This window comes from Sus scrofa, chromosome 2, assembly GCF_054392235.1.
Source record: "Sus scrofa isolate SSC_HxYL_T2T_F1_AM1 chromosome 2, Sscrofa_HxYL_maternal_Yorkshire_Landrace_v2.0, whole genome shotgun sequence".
Taxonomy (NCBI): Eukaryota; Metazoa; Chordata; class Mammalia; order Artiodactyla; family Suidae; genus Sus; species Sus scrofa.
Genome location: NC_139384.1, coordinates 100,703,058 through 100,719,027, shown reverse-complemented (window position 1 = coordinate 100,719,027; position 15,970 = coordinate 100,703,058). Strand labels below are relative to the sequence as shown.

Here is a 15,970-nt window from a genome sequence, read left to right as displayed (position 1 = left end):
TTCTGGCCCTGGGCTTGAATTCCACCTCTCCTCCTTGCTTTAGGAGCTTAGAATGTTATTCCGCTTGCTGTCCTTCAGTTTCTCTTCTGTGAAATGAGAATGGAAGTGGTATCTTTTGCCTGACCCTGGGGAGTCTGAATCAGTCAGTGGTAGTTTATGGTGTAGGGCAGGAATACCCCCTCCTCCCAAGTCAGGTTAAGTTATCCCTTTTCTGTCATCTTAGAGCACTGAGTATTTGCTTAATATTTTCTTTCTTGACCTCAGGTGAAAAAAATTGAATTAAACTTGGATAATGGCACACTGTCAGCTTTGGCATATACATGGTTCCTCTCTTGAATTATTTCATTTAAAATAATTCTCATTTACCCTAATTTCAGTTCTCACTCTCTACCTCCAAAGACATCCATACTCATTTTTTTTTTCTTTTTTTCACCATGCCTATGGCATGTGGAAGTTCCTGGGCCAGGGATCTAACCTGTGCCCACAGCAGTCACCTGAGACATAGCAGTGACAGCACCAGATCTTTAACCACTAGGCTACCTGGGAACTCCCATCATAATGTTTTTGAATATGTGTGTATCTTTAAAAAAAATGTGGTGTTTGAGCATATATATGTTTTTCATTTGTATAAATGATATTCTGCTATAGATCTGTTTCTTTTTTCACTCAACACTCTAAAAAATGCCTTTTATGATAGAAAATTTCAAACATACAAGTGTGGAGAGAATAGTATAACAAACCCCCTTGTATCTATCATTCAGTATCAACAGTGATCAACTCATAGCCAGTCTTGCTTGATAACTATTTCTAACCCCTCCACAACTCCACATCGAAAAACTGTATTATTTCGAAGCAAATCTGAGGGTTTTCCCCCCTATATTTCAGTTCTTAGTACTTTAAAAATATATATCCATTTGAATCTGAAGTTGAAACTTCTTCAGATATTTCAGAGTGTGCATCTACAACATCTTCTCTGGTCCTCTGATGATGATCACCAAGGCTGCCTCTAACTTCTGGTTACCCCACACACCTCTGTGATTTCCATTTTCTTTTTTTTTTTTTATCTTTATTTTTTGTCTTTTTAGGGCCACACCCGCAGCATATGGAGGTTCCCAGGCTAGGGGTCGAATTGGAGCTGTAGCTGCCAGCCTACACCACAACCACAGCAACGCCAGTTTCGAGCCGCATTTGTGACCTACAGCACAGCTCACGGCAACACTGAATCCTTAACTCACTGAGCAAGGCCAGAGATCAAACCTGCGTCCTCATGGATACTAGTCAGATTTGTTTTCACTGAGCCAGGACAGAAACTCCTGTGATTTTCATTTTCATACCTGTTTTCTTAATGGCTTTGGGGAGAGCTCTGACTTTTCCAGGGTAAGACCTCTGGATCATAGGGTCTATACATTCATCATTTCACTAAGTACTGCCAGCTTGCTTTCCAGAATGGCTGTATCTCTTCACACTCTAACCAGCAATACATGAGAGTTCCCTGTATTTTCATTTCTGCTGACACTTGGTATTCTCTCACATGATATTTTCTCTGGTCTGCTGTTTTTAAAGTGGTATGTCATTATTTAAATTTTCCTTTCTCTGATTATTAGTGAGGTTGGTTATCTTTTTTTTTTTTTTTTTTTTTTTTTTAATTTAGTCTTTTTAGGCCCACACCTGTGGCATATGGAGGCGCCCAGGCTAGGAGTCCAATCAGAGCTGTAGCACAGCCACAGAAATGCCAGACTGAGCCGAGTCTGCAACCTACACTGCAGCTCATGGCAACACCAGATCCTTAACCCACTGAGTGAGGCCAGGGATCGAACCTGTGTCCTCATGAGTGCTAGTCAGATTTCTGGGAACTCCCTGAGTTTGGTTATCTTTTCATGTACTTTATGTGTTATTCTATGAGCCTTTTGTTCTTACTGTTTCTTCTGCCTAGAAAACACTTTCTCCTTGCTTCCTTGGCTCACTCACTTCGTTCAGAGTGAGTGAAGGAAATGAGTGAATGAATTTAAACCCTGCTTGAATATCATACCCTTGACCGTCTGCTTGAATATCATACCCTTGTCCGTCTGCTTAAATATCATACCCTCGACCATCTTATCTAAAAGAGTACTCTTCATCACCTCTATCTTTGTTCTCTTTTATCTTTCTTCATAATATTTATCACAACAAAACATAGTATATTAATTTTATTATGTATTTCTTTCTTGAAGGCAGGTGTCTTCTTTGTACACACCTATAATCCTAGCACTTAAAATAGTAGGTCCTCAACTTACGTTTGCTGAGTGAATAAATGTGAATTTGCTATTTATATCATTTGCCCATTTTCCCTATACAGGAGGAGTTCCTTGAATATTCTAGACATTAATCCTTTTTGATTTGATTTTATTTTTTTATTTTATTTTATTTTATTTTATTTTATTTTATTTTTGTTGTTGTTGTTGTTGTTGCTATTTCCTGGGCCGCTCCCGTGGCATATGGAGGTTCCCAGGCTAGGGGTCGAATCGGAGCTGCAGCCACTGGCCTACGCCAGAGCCACAGCAACGCAGGATCCGAGCCACGTCTGCAACCTACACCACAGCTCACGGCAACGCCGGATCGTTAACCCACTGAGCAAGGGCAGGGACCGAACCCGCAACCTCATGGTTCCTAGTCGGATTCGTTAACCACTGCGCCACGACGGGAACTCCCCTTTTTGATTTTAGACATTGAAGTATAATCTGTTCCATTGTTTGCTTATTGTCTAAGTTGGAAGAGTTCTTCAGAAGTTAAGAAAAGTATATTGGAAAATTTTTAGATCCTGTGAGTCTTAATCCTGATCTAGAAGGATTAAATAGCTGACTTATTTTGTTGCTATGACTAACCATTCCATCAAGTAGTAGTCTTAATTTTTTTTTATAGTATCCATCCAAACTTGATTTGTAGCTGGCAGATTTCAGTCTCCTACTATTGTGACTATTTTCTAAAATTTCTGAAAATGGTACTAAGCTGAGTGGTTGATAAATATACTAGAGAATGTGGAACTGACCCTGTCTGTATATCTGGTTACTTTTTTTCCCACTTAGTTTTGTTTTAAAACCACTATTTTACCTAATATTTTGTTTCACAAGGATTCTCTTACATAGCAAGCATGCCTGTGATTGTGAAAACAGCATGGCAAAAGGAAAATCCCTGGTTATTGATAGTATTTGTGTGGGCTTTAAACAGATCTCATTTTTCTTTTACATGGAATAATCAGGCAGCATGTATAATAGTTCAACAGTGAAATGAATCCTACCAGTTAAAAAAATCATTGTAGAGGTTTAAGTTTTTCCAATGGCTAAAAATCTACTGCACTGAACAATGGTTAAAGCCAAATTGTGAATTCTAAGAGTGCATGACTGATGGCATTTTAAAGTAGAACAAAAACTGTGTTCAAACACTTAGCATCAGAGAAGGCGGGGGATGCTTTGATATTTATCTAGTCAGCTTTCTTGCCTTCCTTCCAGAAGATGATAAACACTAGTGATGTCTTTGAAATCCGGAGGCATTATTTTTGTGTTTCTTTTGTTGAAATTTTATGGAAACATCTAAACAGTAGCTAACAGTCTAGCTTGAAAAGCTTAGTGTGTGTGCTTTTTTAGCACCTGAAGCTTTAATGTTCTGAATGAATCTGACAGCAGTAGTGTGCCTTCTTCAGAAGTTATAACAAAGGCCATGCCATCATCTCGATGGATTGTGACACAGATTTCAAATTGTGATGTAAACAACAAACAATGTAAGGCCAAGGGAAGGCCATTTGAAGTGACTACTCTGATATAATTTCTGCCAATGCAAGGTAATGGGAACACAAGGTGAGATGGCTTGGTAGTGCTTCCAGGAGGGCTTCTTAAGTTTAGGAAAACTCTTTAGCTCAGAATGGGCCATGGTACCAGAATTTATGAAAAAAGTGCGAACTAGATGAGCTCTGAGCCCAGAAGTACAGTCTGGGCTGTGCAAATCATATTTTTTATTTTCTGTGTTTTATGATGCTTTGACACTTTGGAGCCTTGCTGACTAGGGGCAGATTGCCCGCCCCCTCACCGCCAGGGCTAGCTAAACCCTCGAGATAGCTAGGGTTCCTCGAGATTACACTCCCTGTGCCTATGCCTTTCGTATACAAACCAACCAGTCCAGAGCCCTTACACACCACCTCTACTGAGCAACCATCCCTTGGCCCTAGTTGCACCCCAAGGCCAGGTAGCAGCCAACTAGGGGCAGTCCCTAGGCCCTTGAGGCTGCCGAAATGATTCAGACTTGCCAATCCTAAACAATTTACCCTGCCCTACTTTGCCTTTTCTGAGAAAACCACAATAAAGGCTTGTGTCCATGTTTTCCCCTTGATCTTTCTGCCTCCTTGACCGACCTGCCCCTTCTTGGGAACTGTAATAAACTTTTCTTTTAAAGGCGGTCATCTCCATGTCTGTCATCTTCGTATACTCGATGAAAACACATCCTGGGCACATTTTAAATCATGGGCGCAGCTCTCTTTTGGAGTCACCCCTTCAGCTACCTCTGCCCGAGCCTCAATTCAGGTTCATAATCCAGATAAGTAGAAAGACCGTGGGTGCCTGTGGTGTTCTCACTGTTACTGTGAGAAGCCATTTTCTACACTTTTTCCTTCCACCCCCTTTGTTGTGAATATTGAGAAGTCCATGCAGGCCCTCCCCAGAAGTATAGGCTGGGCTGGATGAAGATAGTAACCTGGCCCCTCCTTTGGGGTTGGCTTTAGCTCTTCATGGAGAATGGGAGATGTGGTGGGGAAGGGGAGGAGCATTGGGGGCTCTTAAGTTCTGGAGAAGGGGAGCTGGGCAACCTCAGAGGGAAGCCCACCAGCAGCTACTCACTGCTGCAGAAGGCATAGAGCCAGATCCCCCAGAAGGCTGCTGCCTAAGACCCAAAAACAGCCTGTGGATTTCTGTAGCAGGAGGTTATTATCACACTCTGTTTTGAAACCTGCGGCGACCTCATCTGGATCCTATGTATAAACAAGTATGCTTCAGGAGAAACACTGCAGGAATAAACATAATAAATTTTTACCGAAGAAAAGATGATATTATATAATTCTGGCAAAAATGTGTTCATGGTTTTATAAAAAATGCAAGTGGAGGGAAAATGGAGAAAAATCATAAATTTAGTGTTCACTAAATATCAGTTGTATTTTAAAGTTAGAGATTTATGTAAGGGGTTTATAGCAGTGTCTAGGTTAGAAATGGCCGTAGAGGTTGTCATTGGAGTTTCTATGGCCCAAAGTGCTTTAATGTGTTCAGGAAGCTTATAGACTTAATGGCTATGGCATTACTGTATCTATGTACTGGGGAAGACCGTAGTCGTGGATTTCTTACATAGATTCCCCTTAGGATTTAATCTCATGGAATATTGACAAGTTGACACGTTCTCTTCTCATATGTGGCATTCCTGGGAATATCTGAAATGCAGAATTTATAATCTTATCACAGTTGTGTTAATAAATTTAACTAATTTAGAACATCAGCTCAGAGTTTGCTCATTGAAGCTGTGCAACCCTCCCCCTCCACCAGCTTCCTGATTTCTTAAGTCTCAGTTGATTTCCTTTGAATATGGAGAATTTTTTTCGCTTAGGTTTCCCGCAAGAGCCTGAGCTCTGCTTCTAGTAGGAGGCTGATTGATCGTTGCCAGATGACCTGGTGAGAGCTAGCCTACTTTGCCTGCTTCCAAAGCTAATCATTGTCTCTGTTGTCTTTTTGTTGTTGTTGCTTTTTAATCACTTTTTTTATTTTTCTCAGCTTTTGTATGAGTTTTTCTTTGCTACTCTGCCACTTTAGATCTGCTCATACCAGTTAGCTCTCTCAACTCTATCTCTGTGGTACATTTTTTCTTTTTTTTTTTTACTTTGTTTTCTTTTTAGGGCCACATCTGTGGCATATGGAAGTCCCCAGACTAGGGATTGAATCGGAGTTGTAGCTGCTGGTTTACACCACAGCCACAGCAACACCAGACCTGAGCTGCATCTGTGACCTACATCGCAGCTCATGGCAACACCAGATCCTTAACCCACTGAGCAAGGCCAAGGATTGAACCCATATCCTCATGGATTCTAGCTGGGTTCTTAACCTACTGAGCCACAACAGGAACTCCTGTGGTACATGATCTATATTATTTCCACAGTGAGAAATCAGGTCATTTCTTCCTTCCTCCATCTACTTCTTCTTACATAAATTTCTAAAAAATATTTCCCTATTGATAAGGTGTCACTATGAGCTTCCCTTGTCTCCTTTCCCTGCCTTTTCAGAAGTATAACTTCTTAGTTGTTTGCTTAATGTCTGGGAAGATATGAAAGTCTATTATCAAAAAGAAAAACTTATAAATTATGAAAAGGCATATGTAGCATCCATAGGATGGTACAGAAGAGTTCTCAGGGTCTTAAAAGATTAGAACTCAATCTAGAGTTCTCTAACTCAACTCAGAGGAGGTACCAACATGCTTCAGCTATATATTGATGACCTTTTTTATGTGGAGAGACCACAACAATATATTGTCCATTGATTGCTTCTGGTACCTCTTGGGTAGGCTTTGTGAATATTTCAGGTGTGGGTTTTATATCTTATGACTGGAAAGACAATATACTGGAAAACTTCCATTTTAAGGAATATACATTATAAAAGAAGTGAAAAGTAGAATCATGAAATTTATTTGGTTGTGGATAAAAGAGTTGAAGCAGTAAAAGAGTATAAAGAAGCAGGTGGAAAATCTTGAAATGTATAGTAAATTGAATTTTGTGGGGAACGTGGATTTTCATCTATTGTATTTTTTAAACGGATGGCCAGGAAGAAATGGCAGTGTTGTTCTGTAGTTTAAATGTCATATATTTGATCCCAGAGGTCTCTTGAATTGGTAACAGGCAAGTTGGTGGGTCGGAAATTTGATTCACTCTGCTTATAAGTGGCCTGTTCCTGTTTCATGAATGCTGTTAGAAGACAAGAGATTCCCTGCCCCCAAGTCCCATGGAAGAGAGGAAATACGGTACAGATAGATCTCTAACATATGGTAGGTTCCTGCTGAGGGACACCGAGGATGAGAACTCCACTGCTTTTATAGTAACCAAGACTGCTCTTTGTCCCCGGAAGGTGATGATACCTCATCCTCTGGGGTTGCTCACTGCAAACACAACCATGGTGGAGTGATCAGGACCTTGCATTTCTGGCATATCCAACAAGACATACAGGACTGTGAGAGATCAATAGAGGAGAGTCTTTTAATACAGGTTGTATGAAGAGTCAATAAGTATATCCTGTTTTTCTTAAGTTTTAGAACTATAAGTATAGTATTTAAGGAACAATTAACTACAGGAGATTTTAAAATGTAAAGTTCTTCTAGTGAGGTTCAAGCCATAAGTTTTCTTAATTGTGCAAAAATTAGAAAATTTATGCCAAACTTTCTACTAGTAATGAAGTCATTTTGTTAGGCAATCATGCTACAAAGAGTTTGGGGGAGCTCACTATTAAATAGTCTCTGGGAATACTAAGATGAATCAACACATAGCACTTTGTCCACTGAGGATTGAATGGAGGGGAAGAAAGTAAATTCTGTTAATGATGTAATAAATGCTATGATACCCAGGTTGCCGTGGAGACGCAGAAGAAGGATGCCCAACTCAGCCTAGGGTCAGGTGGTTAGGAAAAGTCTTCTGGAAGGAGCATACCTCTAAGTTGAGTCTTAAAAAGTTAGCAAAATTGGTAAGAAAAGATGGACATACAGGCAGAGGGACTAAAAAGGACAAAAGCACAAGGGTTTGTTGCATTCAGTGACCTGCTAGTATTGTAGTGGTATTGCCTCAGGAGTACTTCACACAGGGTAGAAAGGTCCTTGAAGAGGTCTTAGTGTGGGAGTGATAGGACCAAGGCTTTTCTAGTTAAAAAATCATTATGTTGGCGCTGAGGTTGGAAGACATGTGAGATTGATGCTGGAGGTGTGGAGCTCCTAATTAAGCCAGTGTGAAATCAGGTAAGATTTGGTAAGGGTCTAAACTGACAGCTTTGACAAAGTAGATGAAGAAGAGGGGACAAATTAAAAAAAAAATCTTGAGCAGCATTGACAGGATGCCATTAATGGGAAGATAAGCATGAGGGAAATAAAGGTTGTCAGGGAGATAATATCTGACAGGCTTGAATATGTTCTATTGAGGTACCTACAGGGCATCTAGGTGGACATCATGGTTGATTATAAAGATTTAGAATTTAGTAGCGTTTTGAACACCAGGATAGAGGTTTGGGTGTCATTTATTCTTTCAGCAGATGAATACCTACTTAGGAAAAGCACTATGCTAGATGCTGAGGAACCAGCATTGAATAAAGAGTTGTTGTCATGCAGTTTACATTTCCATGGGACACAGACATTAAACAGAAAAAATTGCAAATTCTTTTATTAAAGTGCTGCCTGGAGTTCCCATCGTGGCGCAGTGGTTAACGAATCCGACTAGGAACCATAAGGTTGCGGGTTCTATCCCTGCCCTTGCTCAGTGGGTTAAGGATCCGGAGTTGCCGTGAGCTGTGGTGTAGGTTGCATATGCGGCTTCTGATCCCGCATTGCTGTGGCTCTGGAGTAGGCCGGTGGCTACAGCTCCGATTAGACCCCTAGCTTAGGAACCTCCGTACGCCACGGGAGTGGACCAAAGAAATAGCAAAAAGCCAAAAATAAATAAATAAATAAATAAAATAAAATAAAGTGCTGCCTGTCTTAGATTTTAGAGCTCTAGTGTTGCCCATCCCCAGGGGGCATTGTTTGCATAGGATAATATGAGCAACTTGAGGGTCTCATTCAGGATGAATAGGGGTTAGCCAAGGGAAGAGTTGTGGGGAGGGGGAGAGAATTGTTTCAGGCAGAGGAAACTGCATGTGCCAAGGGCTCCAGGCAAGAGAGATCCTGGTAAGCTCAAAGAACAGAAAGACCAGTGTGGTTAGACCGCGGGGAACCAGAGAGAGAGTGGTGTGAAATGAAGAGAAGTTGACATGGGCCAGATTATTCAGGACCTTGTAGGCAGGAAAGCATTTGGGAATTTACTTTTAAACAACAGAAAGCTATTGAAAAGTTTTAAGGAGGGTGTTGTGAGATTAGATTTGTGTTTCAAAAAGATTCTGATTGTTAGGTGGAGAATGCTGTGGAAAGGAGCAGAAATGGAATCTGGGAGATCAGTTAGGACTCTAGGATGGTGATAATGAGAGTTTGGACTCTAATATGGTCATGGATTGAAGTTGGTAGATTTAAGTTATTTAAAAGTAGAATTAACAGAACTCTGGGGTTGTCATTTATCGTGGTGTCACGTTATGGAGAAGAAACGGAGGATAAAGTCCTGCAGGACACCAACATTTAAGGGGTAGGCTGAGGAGAGGGATTCCATGAAGGAGAGACAGAAGTGGCTAGAGAGAGGAAGAAAATCAAGAAAGATATCCTAAGTCAAGGGATGGGAGTTTGAGAAGGGAGAACTTTGTTAACCATTTATACACTAAAGCTGAAATAGGCAAATGATTAAATATGTGATCCTGGAGGATAAAGTGGAATAGTACAGTATTTTAAAAGAGTATTTAAGGACATCAAAAATAGTCATGATACAATGTTAATTGAAAAAATTATATAAATTTGCATATTCAGCCAAATCCTCAATTTTTAAAAATTCTATGTAAGTGTGTTTATGTAGCAAAAATATTCTAAGGCAATACAGCAATATATTTCATTTAAATGGCAAAAATTATTTTATTTTTAGTCTCTGTGCAATTTCTAAACTGAGCATGTATGAGGAAAGATTTTCTGTTTTGATTTAATGTTTTATATGCATTTTTTTTAATGTTTTACATTGTTTAAAGAGTGCCAGAAATTCTTTGAGGCTTGTAATGGGAAATTACCTTGTCTACTCTCACCCTTATCCCATTTTCTGTTTCTTAGGGGAAACTACCTTCAACAATTTTAACTTTTACTATTTACTGTCTTATCTCCAAATAACAAACTTATATTGCTGCTACTTGATCTTTTTAGATGCTCTTGACTTCTCACAGTTGAAGATGAGAATTTTGTTCTCTCATTTGTTCTGTTTCCACATCCACATCCACATTTCTTTTCTTTTCTTTTTTTTAAAATATGGCACAAGGAAGTTCCACAGGTTGCAGCTGTGGCAAAGCTAGATCCTGTAACTCATTGCTCTAGGCCAGGGATTGAACCCGTACCTTAACACACTGCACTACAGCAGGAATTCCCATGAATATATTTCTTGCCTTCCTGTCCTCTCATTCCTTGTGTGTGTGTGTGTGTGTGTGTGTGTGTGTGTGTGTGTGTGTGTGTGTGTGTGTGTGTGTGTGTGTGTGTGTGTGTGTCTTTTTAGGGCCACACCCATGGCATAGGGAGGTTCCCAGGCTAGAGGTCGAATCAGAGCTGTAGCTGCTGGCCTTCACCTCAGCCACAGCAACTCAGGATGTGAGCCTCATCTGTGACCTACACCACAGCTCATGGCAACACCAGATCCTTAACCCACTGAGCAAGGCCAGGGATCGAACCTGCATCCTCATGGATGCTAGTCAGATTCGTTTCCGCTGAGCCACGAAGGGAACTCCCTGTCCTCTCATTACTTATTCTAATTTTGGTTAGAGGAGTATTTACTGTTTTCATTATTATCACTTTTCATAGCTCTGCCTTGTAGTAGTAGTTTATGATTACTCTTTCTTCTATACAGTTTTGTTCCTGGAATGCGTTAAAAGGTAGCTCAATTTTCCCTGCACTTATTAATTTATCCCCACATTCTACCTTGTTGTGTAAATAGCCTCTTAATTATTTTATTCCTTTTATTTTCTTGAGGATTTAGATCTCAATCTCTTTGGCCTGTTCTAATCTATGCTGGCTATTCTCCTGGTCTTTTTGATAGTTGTTATCCTAGACCCTTCCTTTCCCGCCATCTCCATCATCCTAAGGATTCCTTTTGCTTCTTTCTTACATTGGATCCCGCATTACCTGATTTCCTCTTGGTTGAGTCTTCCTGTGGTGGATGGAGGACATTGTTCAGCAGCATCCTGAGTATTTAGAAAATCAGGCCCTATTCCGGGGCAGTTTTATTGAGTTAGGTTTTTTTTATTTCCTTTCCTCAATTCTCTTATTCTCTCTCTTTTTAGAATTCCTATTTTCTTTGGATGTTGTCAGAACTTGGACTGGTCTCCAATTATTTTATCTTTTCCCTTCAGTTGCTTTTCACATCTTTCATTTGGGGTTTGTTTTATTGGGAGGTTTCTTCAGTTATCTTCCAACCATCTGTAGTTTTTTTTTTTTTTTTTTTTTTTTTTTATGTCTTTTTGCCATTTCTTGGGCCACTCTCGCGGCATGTGGAGGTTCCCAGGCTAGGGGTCGAATTGGAGCTGTAGCTGCCGGCCTATGCCAGAGCCACAGCAACGAGAGATCCGCTTCGCGTCTGCAATCTACGCCACAGCTCAGGGCAACGCCGGATCCTTAACCCACTGAACAAGGGCAGGGACCAAACCCGCAACCTCATGGTTCCTAGTCGGATTCGTTAACCACTGAGCCACGACGGGAACTCCAACCATCTGTAGATTTAAAAAATTTTCCTGTTACTAGACTGCTGCATTTTAAAAATACTGTCCTGTTCTTGTTTCATTGAGACTTATACTGTTTTATCTCTTTGAAGGTTATCAATGATAGTTTTAAGAAATTTTCTTCTCTTTACATATTTTTTGTTTGCTTACTTTGGTCTCCATCTTGTTTAAGCTCTCCTTACATGTGCGGTGATCCTTGGCTAATTTGTTCACTTACACATTCTAAAAAGTGTTCTCTTGACCACTAGTTCTTTGTCTCTGGATGAGGCTTGTAGACTTATAAATATCACTCTGTAGTCTTTGATGGTAACTTGACAGAGCTGTTCAGTCGGAGAATCTCTGATGTCCATTTTTTTAGGTATTTTGTTTTAGGCTGCTTAGATTGCCCAAAGAAGACTTTTTAGTACCTGACTGGAGGTCATAGCCTGCCTTTAGTGTTTTGAAAACCAAATTGGGGAAGGAACACATAAATTTTCTTTCTATTCTAACATCTCCTGCTCTCTCTCATGTGTGTGTGTGTGTGTGTGTGTGTGATATGTATGATCTAAACTTGCCTTATGTCATCCAGTAATAATGAGACCATTTAACAGTCTCCTCCAGAAAATAAGCCTCCAGTGTTCTGTAGGGGTAGGGAGGAGCGTTAACCTAACTGGTGTTATGGAGAGGTGAAATGGGGAATTGGGAAGCTGACAGCTTTTCAAGCAGATTTTTAACCTGTTCATAATCCTTCTTTGTCTTTTGGAGATTCTGTCATGTGAATTGAGTTGTTCTTCCTTTCCATTTTTGCCTGCTTAGTATTCAGATTTCTTAGATCTGAAAAGACATTTACTATAATTTTGTTATTGTTGTCTCATATCCTGGACTCTATGCCCTTGTAAATTTAAGCCTTTTTTTTAAAAAAAAAAAAAACTTTGGGAGTTCCCGTTGTGGCGCAGTGGTTAACGAATCCGACTGGGAACCATGAGGTTGCGGGTTCAGTCCCTGCCCTTGCTCAGTGGGTTAACGATCCGGCGTTGCCGTGAGCTGTGGTGTAGGTTGCAGACGCGGCTCGGATCCCGCGTTGCTGTGGCTCTGGCGTAGGCCGGTGGCTACAGCTCCGATTGGACCCCTAGCCTGGGAATCTCCATATGCCGTGAGAGCAGCCCAAGAAATAGCAACAACAACAACAACAAAAGACAAAAAGACCAAAAAAAAAAACAAAAAAAAAAACCTTTGCTGTCATTTGGTGGGAGAGTGTTCAGCCCACTATCTTTATCATAAATCTGAAATCTTAATTTTCTGAAGATAAGATCTTTTTCCTTTTCTCACATGTAGTAGATGATTTAGGCATGTTCCTAATTGATAGTCAACCCCTTTTAATATGACTTACTCAGGTCATAACTTCTGATATTTTACTTGAAGAGCTATTGGTTAATGATAGCTACAACAGGTAATGTCTGAAGCTTCAATATAGGTATTTTTGTATTAGGCTCTAATAATAGCAAGAGTGATGATAAAAATAGCTTAAATAGCTTACAGTTGCATTGCCACGCATTACCTAAGTTCTCCACTTAACATATTTAAACTTCAGACTAACTTTTTGGAGAAGGTACTGTTATTATTTCCTTTTTATAGATGAAGACACTGAGGCATAGACACATTATATAATTTTTCCATAGTCATCACAGCTAAACTAGAAGTGGAGGAGTAAGAAGATGAATCTAGGTAGTCTGGCTCTAGAATGCACACTCTTTTAAAAAAAGAAATTAAGTAGAGTTCATTTACAATGTTCAGGTGTACAGCACCTGTGTATCTGTTAATCCTAAATTCCTGACTTACCTCTCTCCCCCATTTCCTTTTTGGTAACCATAAGTTTGTTTTCTATGTCTGTGGGTCTGTTTTTGTGTTGTACATAAATTCATTTATATCTTTTTTTTTAGATTCTGCATATAAGTGATAGCATATGATACTTGTCTTTATTTGCCTTACTTCACCTAGCGTGACATCTCTAGAGCCATCCATGTTGCTTCAAATGGCATTATTTCATTCTTTTTCATGATTCAGTAATATTCCATTGTATATATGTATCATATCTTCTTTATCCATTCATCAGTCAATGGACATTTAGGTTGCTTCCATGTCTTAGCTATTGTAGTGCTGCAGTGAATATTGGGGTGTGTTTATCTTTTTGAATTAGGGTCATCTCCAGAAATATGCCCAGGAGTGGGATTCCAGGATCATATGGTAGGTATGAATCTAAGTAGTCTGCTCCAGAACACACATTCTTTTTTTGTTTTTTTTTAGGGCCACACCCATAGCATTTGGAGGTTCCCAGGCTAGGAGTCAAATCAGAGCTACAGTCGCTGGCCTATGCCACAGCCACAGGCACAGCCACAGCCACATGGGATCTAAACTGCATCTGCTACTTACACCACAGCTCATGGCAGTGCCGAATCCTTAACCCACTGAGCAAGGCCAGGGACTAAATCCAAATCCTCATGGATCCTAGTTGGGTTCATTAACCACTGAGTCCCAAAGGGAACACCCCAGAACCCACATTCTTAACCGTTTTGCTATCCTACCTCCATGTACTATTGAGGTTATCTCTTGTTTGAGATAAAGATTTGAATTTTCTCCTATCAGGCAGAATAATCAATTTTACTTGTCCACTAGAAGTCATGTATCTGTTTATGCATTATTTATCTCAAATAGTCTGCAGACATAAAAATACTTTCCTTTTGATGATTTATCTGAAGATAAGTTATTTGTTACTTAGAATTTTCTGACGTGTCCTAAAAGCTCTACTTTTCCCCTCCTTATACAAATGTGTATATATATATGTGTGTGTGTGTGTATGTATATATATGTATATATCTTTATATATCTTTTTAGAGCCACACCCATGGTATATGGAAATTCCCAGGCTAGGGGTTAAATTGGAGCTGCAGCTGTTGGCCTATACCACAGCCACAACAACGTGGGATCCAAGCCACATATGCAACCTATACCACAGCTCACAACCTATACCACAGCTCACATCAATGTTGGATCCTTAACCCAGTGGGTGAGGCCAGGGATCAAACCTGGATCCTTGTGGATCCTAGTTGGCTTTGTTACCACTGAACCACAACAGGAACTCCCACAAATGGTTATGTTTCTAATGATCCTCTTTTATCAGACTTTCATTGATTCATTCTTTTCAAAGGCTACCTCCTGCTTCATTATACCGTTATTCAAGCATATGGTAAATTTCTGGTAAAGTGGTAAACTGTAGGAAAGTATCCCTTTTCAGATTTCAGATATTAATTATCTTAAAGGGGAATTATCCATATTTTAGAATCTTTGGAACAGATACTTGAGAATTTATGAGAAGAATCAGTTAGCTGAGTTTAGTTGTTTAAAAACAGGCAGGCTTTTTGTTTCCTGTTTTAGTAGGAGTTGGAAGAAAAATCTTAAAGACAAGCACCTAGTTATTTAATTCCCTTCCTGCATCAAGATGTAAGTAAACAGCTAATTTTATAGAATTTAACTTGCTTTAGGTTTCTGCACCCTCTTAACTATTTCAGTTTATGCCTGAAAGAAAGCAGAATCAAGTTTTTATTTGTATTGTTATTAAATGTATTTTAAGAGCATTAGATGTAGTCATATTCAGATGTACATTCAAAAATATATTTTCTTGACTTTGTTCTTTAGAATTTATTTGTGATTTGTTAAAAAAATCTAATTATATAAACAAATCCTAGAATCAGATTTAATTTTTTTACTTGATTAACAGATTTTTATTCTTGTATCCACGAGTGTAATGTACTTTTTTCCCTGAAAATTTTTGCCTTTTTCATATATTTAAGCATAGCTCTCTCACTTCTTTTTAGAATTCATCTATCATTTATTTCAACTCACTCTTGTGGGACTGATGCTTGGGATTCCCTTAGCTCTTATGTATTCGTATTATATTTGAGGCAACATTTTGTTTCTATGGAAATGTGCTTTTTAGTTTCCTATTGGAATTAAGAATGAGAGGTTGTTTTCTAATTCAGGTCTTTTAGTCTTATTTCCATCTCTTAAACCCTCATATTATATTTTAGCTTCTAGGAGATGATGAATAAATGTTGATTCAGCAATTCCACAGAAAAATTTGACTCAATTTCTTAACTGTATAGGTCTTGATCATGTTAAAAGCTCATCACCATCTCCCTCCTTCTGATTGCTAGTGACACTAGCCAGTGCCAGTCTTGATGGCACAGATTCTTGTTTGAGATTCATTTAGATGAGAAGTGTGATATAAGATGTGAGGGCATATTGAAATAAGGGTAAAACACCAGAAAACACTGCCTTTGTGAAGAAACCACCTTTTTTCTCCCAAGGTATCTACTAGATAATCTTCATTCATCCACCTCCATTATTTAGTT

The 15,970-nt window shown here is 39.4% G+C and overlaps 1 protein-coding gene and 1 long non-coding RNA gene across 21 annotated transcripts in view; one reads left to right on the top strand and one right to left on the bottom strand.

The window, feature by feature from the left end:
* SSBP2 (single stranded DNA binding protein 2) overlaps positions 1–15,970 on the top strand; it is a 312,577-nt gene that overhangs the window by 25,816 nt on the left and 270,791 nt on the right. The gene's annotated exons all lie outside the window — the stretch shown is intronic.
* On the bottom strand, positions 1,110–8,718 carry LOC146405616 (uncharacterized). Its single transcript, XR_014838169.1, has 2 exons — positions 2,685–8,718; positions 1,110–2,367 (listed from the first exon to the last, which is right to left on the bottom strand). It is a non-coding gene; the product is annotated as an uncharacterized LOC146405616 (long non-coding RNA).